The 19,443-nt window shown below is 43.9% G+C and overlaps 1 protein-coding gene across 4 annotated transcripts in view; it reads right to left on the reverse strand.

The window, feature by feature from the left end:
• TMEM184B (transmembrane protein 184B) overlaps positions 1-3,845 on the reverse strand; it is a 43,286-nt gene extending 39,441 nt beyond the window's left edge. The window contains exon 1 of one of the 4 annotated variants that reach the window (XM_084809804.1): positions 3,466-3,845. The gene's annotated coding sequence lies outside the window, so the exon portion shown is untranslated. The remainder of the gene's footprint in view (positions 1-3,465) is intronic. The other 3 variants (XM_084809805.1, XM_084809801.1, XM_084809803.1) reach the window with 3 other exon arrangements.
• Between the last annotated feature and the right edge of the window lie 15,598 nt (positions 3,846-19,443).

The following is a 19,443-nucleotide window of genomic DNA, read 5'->3' on the forward strand; positions in this document are numbered from 1 at the left end:
TGCCAAACAGTGTTTATGTCATCAGGGCTGCTATACTGTGATCCTGAAGTTCACAGCCTGAGACTGAACAATTCTGAAGTTTCTACAACACCTGACTTCAATAGATACAACAAAATAATTCACAACCACAGATATCCCAGAGGACTTTACACTAAATATTTAATATAATGTTACCCCAAAAGCTGCATTAGATAATGCAGTTGGTCAACAGTGGTCAGTTAAAGACACATCATGCCTATCATGAAAGATTAAATGCTTGCCTGAAAAAGAACATCTAATGGCTTACATTGTTTCCCAAAAGCTTATAGGCTCAGACTTTAGTGGATGGGTAGTCACATCATTAGTCCCAGTTTAGACCAATGAGCACCTTCCATAGACAAGGCAATGCAGAAAAATCTGCAGAAGCCATGGAAACAACTCCCTTGCAAGAGATACAGCATATGGATTCACTGCAGGATACAGTTGCTGGGACTACTGGACATACACCTTATAGTGCTACACCCTATGTTATTTCCCCATTCTGGGTGCAGTAGCTTTTATTAAGATTATAACCATTCTTAAGCTGTTCACTATACTGTGAGAACAAAGGCTTAAGGGACGATCACAATCCAACAATAGTTATTGTATAGTTTTAGAGAGCACACTGTGCAGCAGGTGAAATGTCTTGGCTAATTCTCCCCGCCTCCTTTTGCTTCCTGTAAATTATATCCCTCTGGGGTTATTAAAATGATCACCACACTGCATTTCATGCTTAAGCGTTCGTGTGCCTGCTCCCTGGACACAAGCTGATCCGTTGCCTTCTCAGCCAGTGTTTGCACTGCAAAACAAAGATAACCATGAGTGAACGCTTTCCAGACTGATACCAAAAAAGGGGATCCAACAACAGACAACACTCCCAGTTAAGCCACATCACAACAGGGACTGGCATTCTGATATCACACATTAAAACAGCCCACTCTTTATAAAGGGACCACCTGGACATAGTGCATTCTTCCCTTGGAGAGAACTCCCTCCAGTCCCAATCTGTAACTCACACTGGAAATGCTTTCCTAGATATTATTTTCAAGATCCATCATAGTTTAAGAGCTTTTTAGCTAAAAGCTTTGTTTATTCCATTTTACTACTCTGACTGGTTACAGATGAGTTTTTAAAATGACACCCAAGGGGCTTTGGCAGGATTAATTATCTTGGCAGGAATCTGATCTTCCATCACCAAGCTACAGCTCAAGGAGTGCTGGGAAAGAGGATGTAGCCCTAAAACCAACAGGGGAGGAAGTCCAAAATAGGTTAGGCATGAAATCAAAGGTCATGGGGGAATCAAACACCAGCCTTTAAGTCCTGGGCAGTATACAATAGTTCATTATTGTTGACCAAGCCTTTTCCTTAGTTTTCTGTGTCACAGTAGGCTGAATTTTAAGGAGTTGCTGTGACCAACAGTTAAGGTTTGCTCTAAGAGTTATGTAATCAGCAATTTATAGCTAAATAATACATAGGAATTCTTCAGTTTACTCATTTGTTGGATTAATTTCCTTGCAACTTACTTCATCTCATACAGAAATTACTCTTCAGAGAACTGAAGATGCTCCACTAAGCAGAGTGTGTAATATACCTTGTAAACATTAATTACTGCATGCCAAAATTATAAAACACTATACATTCAACACATTCCACTTCCATTCAGTATACAGGCATGCTATGTATATTTCAGTCTTCCTTACTGTATTTTGTATTCACCACATTTACCACAACAATTATGATATGGTTTTCATACCATGGAAGTTCAAAGCATCCCATTGCACTTACCTCATGATTGAACTGCTAACACTGACATTCTAAGATCCAGAATCATTACTTCTGTCCCCTCATAAAAACAAAACCATGAATGACCCTTGTACAAAATACACACTGTCAATTCACATTACTTTTGGAATTTGGACACAAGTTCTCACACTTGAAGGGCAACATATGAGGTCACTTTATTAAATGGCCAGATCTTCATACAAAGACAGAATGGAAAACCAATAACTTTCTGGATGCAATTCTATCTATATTACAGGGAAATACAGTCATGCAAAGTTGCTTGCACCATCTTAAGTTACTTCACAGTAACTTAAAAAAATGCATAGCAGCCCCTAACAACATGGATTTTACAGTTTCTGAAGCAAATTATATTTGAACATAGAGGGCTCTTTGAAATCACTTACTACTATGTGCACAACAATATATATTCCAACAGTAAGAAACAATTGACAACATATAGAAAAGTGATATTACATCAAATATAAATTAAGGGAACATACCATTTAAGTTAAAAGGGGAAGGCAAGTGTCCAATAATTAGTATTTCAAAAACAGTTCAACAACAAAAGGCTCAGCATTTCAAACTTGTTTTTTAAGTTCATAGTACTTTCGGTCACTATCGTACTAACAGTATATGCTGTATTGTGGCTGAAATGCTATTCAATAGAAACAATTCAGCACCACAGCACTCCTCATAAAGCTACTAAACTCACACCAAATTATGGTATCCTACTTAATGCCACATTCAGTGCCAAAGCATAGTAAAGCCGATGCCATGCCACTCAAGATAACACACACACCACATCCATACTAAGCACAATCTATGCTATATGTTCCTTGCTACGATTCTCTTCACCACAGTTCCTGTCATGTTTAGTGCATATGTGGCAAGAAGTGTCACAATCCACAGCATGTGCCCCACTTTGAATATTTGGTAGTAGCCAGTACCTTTGGTGACATCAGTGGGACATGTGGCACCAAAAGCGGCACTTCTCCCATAACTGCAGGCACTTACCCATTGCAATCATAACTCCTTTCTACACCACAGTGCTCAGCACCCACATTCAACACCAAACCAGGCTACACTATTTGAGCATCACACTGCAACACTATAACATCTAGGATCATCAAGATGCATTTGATGTATTGAAATTACCTTGAATACATCCAAGTAGAAAAGTCAGCCCACAAAGTTATAGCATTACAGAAATAAAATACATCCCACAGCCACATTTTGTACCACACACACACCAGCTTAGACCCACAGACGGGACCGCCTGCCAGCTGCATCCCTGGAAACCCACACTCAGTGGTGCCACCTTGTTCCCCTTCAGGTCTAGGCCATGCCAATCAGCACCCACATCTGTTTCCACAGCTGCTGTCCACAGCTGCTGAGCACCCGAGGGTGGCCACAGAGACACCTTTGCCCATCTGTCTGTGCTATACATCCCTGGAAAAGGGGCGAGCTGCCATTCGTCTTTTCACACCCCTCTCAGCTCCAGCGCCACTACTCCCAGGTGCCGTTCAGCACCACCCGAAGTGCCGAGAAGCCCCATTCGCCTGGGAACCACCCTGTGGCTGCCCGGTCCACCTCCAGGGCCACTCTTTCCCCTCAGGCACTGTTTCTTCCCATCCATCTCCTCCTCTTCCCACTTGGCCCCCTCACCGCGGAGCGCCCCTCACCGCCACGCGGCACTAGCCGGACTTGAGCCTCCGTCCCGGGGCTGTCGCCGCTTCCCTCCGTTTCCCCTCCTCCGGCAGGGACCGCTCCGTCACTCGGGGGACGGGACGGGGCAGAGCGAGAGGCCCTCAGGAGCCCATAGCCAGGACAAGAGTCTCGCTGGGCAGCCCGGTGGCTTCGCAGCCGCTGGGTCCCGGCGCGCGTCGCGTCGCCACTTCTCAGTGCTGCGCTCGGGCTTATGATTGCCGCGGCCCTCAAGGGTTCGGGGGGGGGGGGGATGTGAAAGAGCGGCGAGATTGGGCAGACGGAGAGGAGAAACGGTTCTGCGCAGGCGCCGATCTGGCTCGTCTCCCCTCCCCGCTCACAGCGCTCCTCCCGCCTGAGAGGAGAGGGAGGAGCCACGAGGGGGTGACATAACCAGCGGCCTCTAAAGGGACGGCGTGTCGCCGCCGCCGCAGTCGTTCCCCGCCCGGTTCACAGACAGATTCCGAGCCGGGCCTTCCCCGCAGGCGGCGGCGTTTTAAAGAGACAGCGCCTCCGTGCTCGCTCCCTCTCGGCAGCGTATTTTTCTGTTAGTCCGGATCTCGCAGCTTTGTGGCCGGCCGCCCTCAGAAAAGATGGCTAATGGCAAAAAAAAAAAAAAAAAAAAGAGTTCTGGAGGAACTCGAAAGCTGGCTCATTTCTTTGTGGCATTTTGGTCGGCCCTGTTCCAGGCATTGCCCTCATGAGGACTTGCAATAAAATTCTAAAAAGTATGTGCACAATGCAAAAAAAAAATCGAGGAAAAGAATAGAATGGGAAAGACTAGAGATCTTTTCAAGAAAATCGGAGATCTCAAGGGAACGTTTTGTGCAAAGACGGGCATGATAAAGGACAAAGAAGGCAGGGACCTAACAGAAGCAGAGGAGATTAAGAAGAGGTGGAGAGAATACATAGAAGGACTATCCGGGAAAGACCTTAATGTCCCTGATAGCCATGATAGTGCGGTCACTGAACTCGAGCCAGACATCCTAGAGAGTTAAGTCAAGTGGGCCTTAGGAAGCATTACTAACAACAAAGCTAGCGGAGATGATAGTATTCCAGTTGAGCCATTTAAAATCCTAAAAGATGATGCTGTTAAAGTGCTGCACTCAATATGCCAACAAATTTGGAACACTCAACAGTGGCCACAAGACTGGAAAAGGTCAGTTTACATTCCAATTCCAAAGAAGGGCAACGCCAAAGAGTGTTCAACCTACCACAAAATTGTGCTCATTTCACATGCCAGCAAGGTTATGCTCAAAATCCTACAAGCTAGGCTTCAGCAGTATGCGAACCGAGAACTACCGGAAGTACAAGCTGGGTTTCGAAGAGGCAGAGGAACTAGAGATCAAAGCGCCAACATTCACTGGATCATGGAGAAAGCAAGAGAATTCCAGAAAAACGTCTATTTCTGCTTCATTGACTACGCTAAAGCCTTTGATTGTGTGGATCACAACAAACTGTGGCAAATTCTGAAAGAGATGGGAGTACCAGACCACCTTACCTGTCTCCTGAGAAACCTGTACGAGGGTCAAGAAGCAACAGTAAGAACCGGACACGGAACAACCGATTGGTTCAAAATTGGGAAAGGAGTACAACAAGGCTGTATATTGTTGCCCTGCTTATTTAATTTATATGCAGAGTACATCATGAGAAACACCGGATTGGATGAATCACAGGTTAGAATTAAGATTGCCGGGAGAATTATCAACAACCTCAGATATGCAGACGATACCACCCTAATGGCAGAAAGCAAAGAGGATCTAAAGAGCCTGTTGTTGAGGGTGAAAGAGGAGAGTGCAAAAGCTGGTCTGAAACTCAGCATTAAAAAAACGAAGATCATGGCATCTGGCCCCATCACTTCCTGGCATATAGAAGGGGAAGAAATGGAAGCAGTGACAGATTTTACTTCCTTGGCCTCCAAGATCACCGCTGATGGTGATGTAGCTATGAAATTAAAAGACGCTTGCTCCTTGGGAGGAAAGCTATGGCAAACCTAGACAGCATAGTAAGAAGCAGAGACATCACCTTACCAACAAAGATTCATATAATCAAAGCTATGGTTTTCCCAGTAGTAATGTATGGCTGTGAGAGCTGGACTATAAGGAAGTCTGAGCGCCGAAGAATTGATGCTTTCGAACTGTGGTGCTGGAGAAGACTCTTACGAGTCCCCTGGACTGCAAGGAGGTCAAATCAGTCCATCCTAAAGGAAATCAACCCTGACTGCTCGTTGGAAGGACAGATACTGAAGCTGAAGCTCCAATATTTTGGCCACCTAATGCGAAGAGAAAACTCCCTGGGAAAGACCCTGATGCTGGGAAAGATTGAAGGCAAAAGGAGAAAGGGACGGCAGAGGATGAGATGGCTAGATAGCATCACCGATGCAATGAATATGAACTTGAGCACACTCCGGGAGAGAGCGGAGGACAGGAAGGCCTGGTGTGCTATGGTCCATGGGGTCACGAAGAGTCGGACATGACTTAACGACTGAACAACAACAAAAGGTCTGCCTTTGCTTCTTTTGGTCTGCTCTTGCTAGATGCTTCTTCCAGTGAACTGAGGGCACAATCCTATGCATGTTTAGACAGAAAAAAGTCCTACAACTCCCAGCATTCTCTAGCTATGTGTTTTAAACAGCCCCCTACAAACAGACATAAACTAAGGGCACAATTCTATGCATTTTTAAACAAGTCCTACAACTCCCAGCATTCCTCCAGCCAGCCATGCTAGCTGGAGCATGCTGGGAGTTGCAGGCCCTTTTTTCCTATCAGGCCTGGGGGCCAAATCTGTCTGGCAACGGGCTGCACTCCTTTCCCCTGGCCGCACCCTCTTTTCCCCGCCTGCTGATCCTTTGGTGTTTTCCTGGCTTTTGTGCAGCAGTCTTTTCCCATTCTGAAAGTCTGAATTGCCTCCCTTAAGACTTGGTTAGTAGCAGGAAGAGCTTTATTTAAGCTACAATACACTGGTACTTTTTGCCTTGCCACTTTTGCCTTCAACCCTGTCCACTCCTGGAACGCTGCCCACTAAAGCTTCTCTGAAATTGACTTCAGCCCCCTCAGGCTGAAAGAGGTTCAACATCCGTCCTTTGGAAGCTAGGCTTGAGAGATTTCAGAGAGGGAGGCGACTCTGGAGCGACTTGAGGTTGGTGCATTTGCTGCCCTTGACAAGTGGGCATGAGTACCTGTGGAGGGGCAGAAGGCAGACTTGGCTTGGATTTGAAAAACTGCTGGGTACCCTGCCAGGGGCAGAAGGGGACAGGCAGAACAAGTTCTAATAAGCATGGTTTTAACATCGCTTTTATTATTTTCAGTTGCATGCTGCCTAGGAATCTTACACTGAAGGGTGGCCTATAAGTAAAACAAAACTTGACAGTTAAGGGGTAAAAAACTGGAGGAATCTGGCTTATCTGGAGAAGTGTTGAGTGTTGACCTTTAAATCCCTAAACTGCTTGGAATCAAAGTATCTAAGCTTTAGAACAGGAGTGGTCCTCCAGATGATCTGGCCTACAAATCCCATCATCCTTCACTATTGGTTATGCTGGCTAGGGCTGATGGGAGTTGTAGGCCAAAAAAAATCTGGAGGGCCACAGGCTACCTATCCCTGCTTTAGAGGAATGTCTCCTCCCCAGACCCAACAGAAGGGAGTTAAGCAGGGAGCTAAAAGGGTGAGAGCCATCTCAGTTTTGGCACTCCATTTATAAAGCCCTCTCTAAGGAGACTTACCTGGTGCCTGCATTGTTATCTTTTCAGCACGAGGCAAAGGCCTTTCTTTTCTGCCAGGCATTTTAGAGTTCAGGGTTGTTTTTTTAATGGTTGTTTTTATTATATATTTTGTATTTAGTCCGGTGCTATGTATTGTTTTGCTTTGCATTTTGTTCTTTTAGCTTTTCTATTTTTATATCATATTTTATTCTCTTTGCTTTTATAATCCGTCCAGAGAATGTCTGTTATTGGGTGGATTAAAAATAAATAAGTCTTGTTTGGACAGAAAAAAAGTCTTACAACTCCCAGCATTCTTCCGGCCAGCCATGCTGAGTGGGAGGTGTTGGGAATTGTAGGACTTTTTTTTCTATCTAAACATGCATAGGATTGCCCCCTTAAGTAAATAAATAGAATCTGGAGCAGAACCAGGCTGGAACCTGGTGGAAAAGGGGCAGATGGTGGCAATTCCTGGCTTCCTGGCTTCTACTGGGTTTTGACTCCAGTACTCATTACTAAGCAAATTTACTGACAGGAACAGTAAAATGATGGGTTGTTGTTGGCAGCATAATAATTTTGGGGCAGATCCAGATGTAGATGTATGGAACTAGGCAGGCGGAAGCAGACTTCCCTGCCCCCCACTTCTCACAGCAGCTCCTCCACACCCCAACAGCCCAAATGCTGGACAGAGAGCTGGAAGACCCTGCTGAACGGGGTGGGTGTGCTGCAGCATGGAAGAGAGATCCCTCAAAATCGAAGTGCAGGCATCTTCTGTGAGTGGAGCTCCATTCATGGAAGGTGCCTCTGCCTGAATTTGGGGGATCCTGTTTTTTCCCCACACTATGGCCCATAAGAACATAAGAAGAGGCCCATCTAGTCCAGTATTCTGTTCACACGGTGGCTGACTAGCTGTGGACAGGAAACCCACAGGTAGGACATGAGTGCAATAGCATGTTCCCCAGCAACTGCCTCTGGTACTGGAGGTGGCATAGAGCCATCAGGTCTAGTAGCCATTGGTAGCCTTATCCTCCAGAAATTTGTCTAACCCCCTTTTAAAGCCATCCAAAGTAGTGGCCATCACTACATGTTGTGGTGGTGAATTCCATAGTTTAACTATGCGCTGTGTGAAGAGGTCCTTCTTTTGATCGATCCTGACTCTCCCACCAATCAACTTCATGGGATGATCCCACGTTCTAGTATTATGAGGGAGGGAGAAAAATGTTTCCCTATCCACTTTCTGCACACCATGCATAATGGTCCCATCTCATTCAGCAGGGTCCCTCAACTTTCTGTGTAGTTTTTCAAGGGGCTGGAGGGGCTATTGTAGAGGGCGGGGGGAATCTGCTTCTGTCAGCCCAGTTGCCTAAACCTGGATTCAAATGATTTACGTTGTTGTTATGTTACTTATAAAGCACCTACCGTTTTCTAAGCACTATACCAACATAAAAAATAAGGTAGTCCCTGTGGTTCACAATCAAATAGACACAGTGCAAAAGGTAAAAGTAATGAGGAGGGCAAAGAAAAGCAAGCGTTGCAGTGGCTGTTCTTCAGGGGCCAATGGATGGGACCAGGTTGATCTCCCCCTTGCTGTGATATTCTTCCTGGGAGGCAGAGGATGCTGCCTCTCAGCGGCCTTAGGTCCCTTAGCCTGTGGCAGAGGCCACAGGGTGCTTCCCTTTGGCTCTGCAGTCCCAGGGCAACTGGAGGTTGCAGCTGAGTGTTCTTTCTGGCAGGGAGTGGGGGAAGCATGCTCCCCCCAGCTTTCTATCTCAGAGCCAAGATAGGGACTGGTTGGCAAGCTTTCTATAAGCTTGCTGGCTGTGACATAATAAATTGACTAAGGATAAAAAGCAATTTGCTACAAAATAGATTGTTATCCTGTCCTGTGCATGATTTACTCTGAAATCATTGGGTTCTATGGGAGTTACTTTTAAGTAGGTGCACATAGGATTGATTATAGCCTTACATTTCCTTGCTCCTGCTCTTTATTGCTTTTTGCTGTCTCCCTCACCCACCCTGCACCTGTTGAATATCAGTCTATCACAATGCAAGCTAGACACCATTTCAGTGGGTGGGATGGGCAATAAAGTTGTTTTCTAACAAAATCATTAATAATGGTACATACCTCCTACCACACATCATGTGGAAGTTCCTCCCCTTCAGTTCCTGTTGATCTACATCTAACTGGATGATAGGAAGACTGGATGATAGGAAACTTACTGTACATTCTTATACATATCCACTCAGAAGTAAGGCCCACTGAGTCCAGTGGGGCTTATGCCCAGTAAGTAAGCATAGCAGGGGTGTCGAACTTCATTCGGCCCAAGTCCCAAATTCCGTTTCAGAGAAGCTCTAGATGGCTTCATTTCAGTGATGGGCAAGAGGGGTGAAGCCAAAAATATTTCAGCTTAAAGCTCTTACTGCTAGCAAGCTTTAGAAGAAGCATTTCAACATTTTAGAATGGGGAAAACCCCACACAAAAGCTAGGAAACCACCAAACGATTGGGGGTTGGGGAAGGGTTTGGGGTCATGGCCATTTGGGGGAACCCTGGAGGGTCAGATTGAAACTCTAGGCAGGCTGGATTTGGCCCACAGGCTTGAGGAGTAATCCCTTGGGGTATAGGATTGCAGCCTTAAGATGTTTTTGATGGGTCACTGTCCAGGGGCATTTATTTTATTGCTAGTGTTAAGAAATCTCTCTTTTTGTCTTCATTAAAGTCTATAGCCAATTGCTTATTTCTAATTATATTTTAGAACCTCCATCTCTCTTTAAACCTTTGGCAAGAGGAAGCTTTCAAAACGTTCACATAATAGGTTTTTTACCTGCCTTAAAAGAGCTAGGAATTTACTGTGCTAGAATAATAAGTGAGAAAAATATTTCCTGTTGCCCTCCTCTCAACACAACACTAGGGGACACTCTTGTTACCTAGAAGCCAAATGCAGGAGAATAACAGATATCTAAGGCGGGGATTTGTTTAAGACAGTTCATCTACTGCTGTGGAGGCTGATGGGATTTCTCTCTGTCTCTGTCTCTGTCTCTCTCTCACACACACACACTGCATCTCAACATCCTATTGCTACATTTACTGCATGAGTATCCAGTTAACTTCTTTCTCACTATTTATTTACCTCATGTGCTATGAGAATGAGTATATACATGGTAAGCAGTCCATTGTGTCAAGAGATGGCACTTAAGAATACCTAACGTACTTCCTTGCTTTTTGTCCCATCAAGAAATCATATAATAAAAAGTGGACTTCTATTCACTGCAAATGGCTGCCACAGAGAAGCTGGCATGCCTATGGAATGCACAGCTTGAATTCCAAGAATGGATGCTTTGCAGAGACAGACATGATCTAACTCCCATTTACACTATTATCTACCACATGTTGTTATAAAGCTGTTGTTCTCAAGCTTGTGTCACAATGTGTTTCGAGAGAAAAATACTTTGAGCCTTCCCCACCAAACTTTGCACTTTAAAACAGTGATCCTAAGCATACTAATCTAGAAATAATGAATATGACTTGTGTATGAGTAAACATGCACAGGATCCAGTCTCTCCTCTTAGGGCTTTGTTTCCACAGTCCCCTGATCATCTTTGTTGCCCTCCTGTGATCCCTCTCCAGTTTGTCTGAATCCTTCTTAAAGTGGATTGCTTGGGCTAATGACTCCGGGAGACTTTCTCCACTATTTGGGACACAAGATTTTATATATGGACTTTTGAATAATTAGTGAGACTGCAGATATGACCTAGGACAACAGTAGTGATTAGTAGCAGCCAATCCCCAGCTATTCCAAGAAACCATGTGCAAGAATGGCAGGATTCCATAGACTGCCTAAGATAGATAGATAGATGGATAGGATAGGATAGGATAGGATAGGATAGGATAGGATAGATTCTATGCTTATCATGGGAAGGGGCAAGCTGAACTGACACTGCAACCCCCAGATCAACAAAAATCCTGTTCAGTCCCCCACACTGGATTTTGAGATTACAGCATATTGCCCATTCACCTTCCAGTCTATGTTCACAACTGAAAGGACTAGAAACTTAACTTTTAAAAAATAAACGCTGAAATTCTCCAGTTGCTGAATTCGCCACCCAACACCTCTACTGTCAATTTGCCCCTTATACTTGCTCACTTTGATAGTGGGCGAAATACTAGCTTAGTGCAGCTAAGGACTCTGATCTAGGCTCAAGTTCCAGCTGTCATAGGTTCATTGCATGTCCTTTGGTAAGGCACTTTTTTTCAGACTCAGTCAGCTCACTATAAAATAAGAATACCACCAGCCATTATGAAGGCAAACAAAATTAAGGTTGCATAACATTTTGCAAATTGTAAGTGATATAAATAGGATTAACAGGAGTAACAAACATTCCTAATTATAACTACTATGGTCTATACAGACAGCTAATTACCACAAGTATTATATTGTTTCTGCTGTTATAGGAAAGGGCCTACAACAAATGCCTCTGCTTATAATTGGTTATTGTGAACTGTTGGAATAACGTTCTCTTGTTCTTCTAGAGGAGCAGCAGACAAACCTTTTGAGCCCACGAGCACATTTAGCAATTTGAGAAATTGTCCTGGGCACCACCACAAAATGGGCACACTGCAGGTGAAAGCATCAGGCTGCAGCCACCAGCCACTTTCATTTCCTAAGAATTTCTCTGAGCCCTGTATGTGGTCCAGAGGCATTCATGGGAAAGGAAAATGGGAGCAGCTAGAGGCCCACACTTTGCTCTGAAGCCATCCCAGCTGCCAGTAAAAAAATCTTGCTATATAAAAAATAAAAAGCAGGAGGGGTAAAGCACCTCAGCAGGCATGAAGAAAGGTGTGCATTCATTGCCTGCTCCAGTTCTAGAGGCACACACATGAACTATTTAAAAATGTTTTAACTCTTTTAACCTGTTTTATTCTTTTAACATGTTGTTCACCCTTCCAAAATGTTCTGATGTGGAGCAGTATATAAATATTGTAAATTAAATAAATAAATGTGTGTGTGGCACATACAAGGGTCATAAGAACATAAAAGGAGGTCTGGTATCCCCCTAGTCCAGGATTCTGTGACTGTGGCCAGGCAAACCCTTGGTATTCACAGATACTATGTTTCTGAACATTGAGGTTCTATTTGGCCATCAGGTAATATTCCATGGATTTATCTAATTCCATTGGAAAGCCATCAAAGCCCATGATGTTAATCACCTCTTTGGCCACCAATTCCGTAAGTTAACAATGTGTTGTGCAAAGTACTTCTTTTGTCAGTATTGCCAATCAATTTAACTGGGTGAGCCCAAGTTCTAGCATTATGAGAGAGGGAGAATAATTTATCTCTCTCCAAACCATTCATACTTTTATTAACCTTTACCTTGTACACTCTTAGCTGCCTTTTTAAAATAAACTAAAATCCCCCCGCCCATACTTTAGTCTTTCCTTGTAAGGAGAATGCTCCAGCCCCTTGAGCATTTGGGTTGCTCTTTTCCACAGCTTTCCCAGTTCTTCAATACCTTTTTTGAGGTGTGTGTGGGGGGGAAACAGAATCATACCCATTATTTCAAATGTGGCCACACCACAGTTGGATAGAAAGGCAAAACTGATACTGGCAGTTTTGTTTTCAGTCACCTTTCTAATAATCTCTAGCATGGAAGTTGCCTTTTTCACCAGCACCGTAGGCCATTTTTCATTGACATTTTCACTGAGCTATAACCCCCACGAACCCAACACCTCTTTCCTGGTTAGTATATATGAAATTGGGATTTGTTTGTCCCTCAGCAACTGGTATTCAAAGATATCTCTTTTGCTAGTTTGTTGTCCATTTTTCCAGTTCGGAGAAATCATTTTGGAACCCTTCACAGTTTGCTTGAGGTTTCCATAGCCAGAAAAAATTACTGTTATCCAAATATTCAGCTAATTAACTTACTGCTCAGCCTTTATCATTATATGTGTGTGTGTACATGCACATGCTGCTTTTCTGTTAAAAAAATATCGGAAGCAGCTAAATTCTGGCATAGCACTGCTCTTTCAAAACAGATCCTTGGAGGACACCTCTGCTTACTTTCATCCACTGGGAAAGCTGTTTATTCCTACCTTGGGCTTCCTGTTCTCTTAACTCCTGAGTGCTAAATTTAGTCAGGAGCCTTTGGTAGGGGGAATTTGTCAAGCACTTTTTGGAAATCCAAGTTTACATGTCTGTCACATCACCCATCTACAAGTTTGTTGACATTCAAAGAATTCAAAATGGTTACTGAGGCAGGATTTCCATTTGCAGAAGCTATGTTGATTTGCCATCCATAATCCTACTGCTGCCTATTTATTTTATTTGAAGTATGTTTCCCACATCAAAAGAACAATGACCATAACAGGGCAACAAAGAGAGTAACTTCCTTAATATAAGAATAAACAAATAAGAATTCAGATAGTGCACCATATGCCCCTGGAAAGTTGCTTAAACTGTATGCATTCTACTCAGCAAAAAATTATGTCGGGGCTTATGTGGGGCTGGAAGTTAGTCATTCTCCTTCCTGGAAGTCATGTCCTCTACTCCCAGCAGATGTGGTTGACTCAAAGTTGCATGGGAAAAGATAGAAATAACTGATTAACAGTAAAGTGCAAAGGGAAAGTCAGAAACATGCCATGGAGACACAGATTTATCTTTTTTTTTTAATATCACATGAAATCCAGCAAATCCTGGGTGCGAGGTAGTCCTAAGGCATGGTCTAAAGGTACACAAGGCAGCCACACTGCTGAATGCCATGTAGCCACCTTGAATTCCATGATTCCTTCAATTTCTAAATGAAATAAATAAATTTGACTTATCAAGGCCCATACACCACCTTTTAGCCTTTGTTCCATCACATCCTTTAACATCAACTGAGCATCTCCTTGGGTGAACCATTCAAATGCCAAACAGCAAAAGAATGTAGAGAGATGTTCTGAGCCACTGCCCCACAGTTGCAGAATTCCTTGCCTTTAGCCCCCCGCCCCCATATACACACAACTCTGTGAGTTGCTGTCCCATGTTGCTCTCCTGTGCTGCTATAATATACCACAATCATATGGGAACATACCACAACCTTGAGGCGTGTGTATCTGTCTTTCACATCCAGTTGGCATTCATCCTTCTACCACAGGGGTGCAGAACCTCAGGCCAGGGGCAAAGTCACCCCCTCCAAGATTATCCAGATGGCATACGCCTTCCCCTGGCTCCAGCCCCTTTCCCACCCACAACCAGTCATTTGGTGGTTTCCCATCTTTTGTGAAGTCCCCCCCCCCCATTTTAAAAGGTTGGAATGCTTCTCCCATGGCTTAGTTACTGGCAGTAGGAGCTTTAAGCTAAAATATGCTGGCATTTCAGGCCCTGCCCCTTTGCCTTCAACTCCACCCACCTTTGGAATGTGGCCCCTGAGAACCTCTCCCAAATGGAATTTGGTCCTCAGGCAGAAAAATTTTTTTTTTTAATCTCATACACATGCACCACACATGATTTCAGGGTGGGCATGGAGGAGAGGAATTAGGAAAGGAGAGTGGTTCTTAGAAGTCTTTCAAAGGTGCTCCTTAAGCAGCCATTCTCACAATTGCACAGAAGCCACTTATCTATGAGCAGATGCCACTTGGTTGGGGATGTCCATCTGACCAACCCACACATATGGGTCCTTCCCACAGAATTGGTTCCTCTCTGCACAGGGTGACAGTTCCTTGCAAAACACCCACACTGCCTGCCCTGTGCACAAGGGTGGGTCATTGAGATGCAACTTCCAACAGCATGGGCTCCAGCCACGTATAAATGGTTTCCATGTGTCTGGAAGAAAGTTTAAAGGGTGCCAAAGCAGGAGACTGGATACTTTCTGGGAGGACTGTAGATTTCCTATTTAGGCTGATATTTAATAGCCAAAAAAGTTAAGCAGATGTGGTATAATTTTAATTTATCACTTTTTTATAATTACGTGGGGTTTCTCTCAAAAATTGGGCAATCTTTTATTGCAGTAAAAAAAAAAACCCATTATTTAAAGCTGTTACCACTCCTCCCAAGCTCTTATGAAGAGGTAAGATAGAAACCACACTCTTTGCTCTAACTAAAACAAGATGCCTTAAACAAAATTTCCTTCATTACCCAGAGCCGTGTATCTGTTAGAGCAATACCATACAAGTGGGAGGAGGATGACGACTTCCTGGTGTAAACCGTTCCCCAGACTGCACCGCAGAAGAAGGTAAATCAGTTGCCTTTGTAATTGCTGTCTTGGCACATCTCACAATTGATGCCATACTTAGACACACAGCCAGCTAAGTCTGGCTGGAATGTGGAGCCTTGCTGAGTCAGTTGTTCCAGCATCATCTTGCAATAATGAGCTCTACAGGTTTAATGGGATGCATAGTACTGAAATGACACAATCAGTTGAGCATAAGGGTGTGCTGGGCTGGCATCAAAGGTAGGCATTGTTGGGCACCTACCAAGGGCCCACACCCAAGCAGGGGTCTTTCGACAAGAGCTCCCTGGAGTTGCTCCTCCTTTTCACTATTGGAAACTGCTTGTTCACCTGCCTCTTGTTCTGGCCCAGACAACAGTGGTGGTGAGGAGTTGATACCCCTGCCTCCTTGCTCACTGGCTCTCTGCCTATCAAGCAAGCAAGTGGTAGGAATGTTGGGAAAGAGAATGAGGAGCAATAGCAGCTGGTGACAATGGTGGTGAGAAGGTCGACCCATTCACGGTGTCTTGCCCAAGGGCCCACAGAAACCTGGAGCCAGCACTGAGGGTGTGTGTAGAATACTAAATCAGGTAAAGGATAACCAAACCTGAAAAGGATTCAGCCTAAAACATAGCCCAACCCTCCCCCTGCCCCCAACCTTGTACACTATGCCTAAAACATCCCTAATGACCACTCTCAATCATGGAGTCCACAGCCTTCTAAGAAGCCAGCTTAATTGCTGAGCTGCACTGATATGCCCCAGAAATTCTTGCCTAATATTTTAACGCAGATACATCTATTTCCCTGTCGTTTACTTCTCAAATTTCTATACTGCCCTTCATCAACACAGATATGCATGCAGTGTACAACATAAACAACAATCCAGCAACAAAATTAAACTTCTGAGCACTGGGTACCAAGTTTACTAGGCTTTTGGGGTGATGTACTATTATTTCTGGGTGTCCACGGCACATTTGTTGTTGTTGTTCAGTCGTGTCCGACTCTTCGTGACCCCATGGACCATAGCACATTAGTATCCTTTAAATCTGTTGTTCCTTCTCCTCTGTGGCAGATAGACTGAAGAGGTACTTTACCATGTAATATCCATTGCTTGAGGGTTTTATCTGCTTTGCTGAAGTTTTGAAGTTGACGGAGAAGTCTTTCTCAACCTTGCATCTTAAGAGATCTTTTTAACTGGAGGTACCAGGAACTGAACTTTATGCATACTAAATATAATGCTCTACCACTAAGCTCCCTCCCCCCGCCTCCCAATTTCATAATAGGCTACACAAGTCACTGGCTTAGAGTGAAAGGAGTGTGTGCCTTTAAAATATTCCGAAGCTGCAGCATGATCTTTTCCCAGTGACCACTTGAGTATTTTCAAGGAACACGTGCCAAGTTACGCAGGCATACTCTTCCCTCCTGACAGGACATCTCATATTTCTATTACAGCACCCAGGGTGCAGAACTCACTCCAAGAATTTTGTCCCCCCCCTTCCCCGCTGCCTTTTAAGCTTCAGGCAAACCATTAAGGCCTTTTTCTTTTCACCAAGCTTAGTGTGGATTAAAGTTTTGCCTCCATGTTTTTATACCTAATTGCTTTATCTGACTCTTGGTTTTAATGTATGAAATTGATTTTAGTAATTTGAGCTCTTTTATTCTATTTTGTGCATTCTTTCTAAGCTGCTTTAAGTTTATTTTATAGAGAGAAACCTATTTTGCACTTGGGTATGCATTCCTCAGAATGTATTACATTTATATCCCGCCTTTCCTCCTAACGCTGCTCAAGACAGCTTTTATGAAGTGCCAGGAGGGATACATAGGGCTTCCACTACGTCTCCTATCCAGGTACTGACCCTGAGAGTCTGCAGTGCATGGCCACAAAATGTGGCCAAATTTAGAGAACTTTTCTATTTCTACACCTGGTGAAGAGTTCTGGAGAACTCAAAAACCTGTGTAAACTTTTATGACAGTTTTGTTGGTCCTAATATTGCCAATTGTGGATTTTGGATTCCCCCCTCCCTGGTTTATTTTACTCATGGAACAGCACAGCTGGATGTTTATGTAAAATGAAGTTGTTTACAGGGGTGGGCTTTCCTTATGTAGATCTTCCACCCTCAAAATAAATACCTGGCTGTCTTAAGAGAGCAACTCTTCCCTGGAAGCACCCTTTCTCCCCTCCCACAAGACCAAATTCGGAAGGCATCAGATCACGTCAAGGCCAGGAGGACGTGGCTGCTTCTGCCATCACACAGTTCTTCTCTCAGACTGCTGAACTCAGACTGCTGACTTGATAGCAGTTGGAATCCACACAGAAAGAGGCTTGAAGGTGTGTACCAGCTAAGCAGAACAAAAATTTTAATCCTTTCATATGGAGGCTCTCATCTGACCAAGGTTACCAGATTTGGTATGGCTCCAGTCAGTGCCGGCTCCAGGTTTTTGAGGGTTCTTGGGCAAGGCCCCCTCCCTCAGTAAGTACACCTTGTCACCAGCTGCTATTGGTTCTCATTCCCTTTTTCATCACTGCTACCACTTGCTTGCTTGACAGGCAGAAAGCCAGTTAGCAAGTAGGCAGTGGCATCTAGTGCTCCTCCTTCTCACCACCACGGTTGTCTGAGCCAAAGGAAGAGGTAGATGAACAAGCAAGTTGCAATGGTGAAAAGGAGCAACTCCAGGGAGTTCTTGTCAGTGGGCCCCTGCTGGGGTGTGGGCCCTCAGCAGGTGCCCAATCATGCCTACACTTGATGCCAGCTCTGGCTCCAGTATTGCTTCTCTTATCATTGTACTGCAGCGATGGAATCTGGACATTTCCTTCTGTGCAACTATTACAGGAAGATAAGCCCTCTTCCATACTAGGGCTAGAAACTAGCATATCTTCCAAAGCAGATTAACAAGAGATTACATGCCAGCAAAAAAGAAAAGAAAGCCTAACAGCCTTCTCACTAATAACTCTTTTGAGAAGCTCTCTTGTCAGCAAAGGTAAGCATCTTAAATTCAAATGCACAGTCCCATTTGCTCATTGTAGTACAATGGGTTGGAAAGGTCCCTACTCAAAAACAGTTACTAGTTTTTCCACTCAAGATGCATTTCAGCCCAAACATACCATGGCACTGAACCTTTTCTAAAGCTGAGTAGCACAGTATTTTTTTTTTAACACAGGCCTTAGTGCTGAGCAAGAAGCTCACTCAGGTCTGTTATTTCTTTAGTGCTTTTTCAGCCAATAAAGCACTGTAGGATACTTATCATTTTCACCACCAGAAGAGTCCACAGCTGACTGGCAGAGCACAAACTTTTCGAACAGAAGGTCCCAGTTCAATCCTTGGCGTCTGCATTTCAATGGATCAGGTAGCTGGCGACATGAAAGGCTTCTGCCCAAGAGAGCCGCTACCAGATTAAACAATACATAGGGTGCAATCCTATGCATGTTTAGACAGAAAATCTTCCTAAAATCCCCAGCACTCCCTACCCAGCATAGCTGGCTTGGGGATGCTGGGAGTTGGATGTTTTTCTGTCTAAACATGCATACGATTTTGCCCTTAGCTAGATAGACAAGTAGTCCAACTTGGTATAAAGCAGCTTCCTATGTTCCAAACTATGACTACTTGCTTTTCCCAACCCCCAAGGTTACCCTGATAGTTTCACAGCTAAGTGAGAGTTCAAAACTTTCCCACCTCAAAACCCAGCACATTATAAGAGAATATGGCTTGCTTGGTAATCAGAACATTCTTTCAAGAGGAAATCAAGATAAAAGGAGCAATAAAGCACACTAGCTGTTGGCAGGAATCAACTTAAGTCGCTTTTATGGTAATCCAGTTTCATATCAAGTTGACCAAAATTGAACATAAAAAGTAGATCATAGGAAATGCATCAGAGGATAAAGATAGTTCAAATCCAATTTCATATCAAGTTGACCAAAATTGAACATAAAAAGTAGATCATAGGAAATGCATCAGAGGATAAAGATAGTTCAATCTCTACACAAAAGGACAGATAGCAATTAATCTGGAACAGCCCAAGTAGCAGCGGTTAAAAATGTGCACCCAGTTTCTACTGAAGGAT

The sequence above is a fragment of the Heloderma suspectum genome, chromosome 7 (assembly GCF_057233095.1).
Source record: "Heloderma suspectum isolate Gila_16-S chromosome 7, 16-S_ref, whole genome shotgun sequence".
NCBI classification, from domain to species: domain Eukaryota; kingdom Metazoa; phylum Chordata; class Lepidosauria; order Squamata; family Helodermatidae; genus Heloderma; species Heloderma suspectum.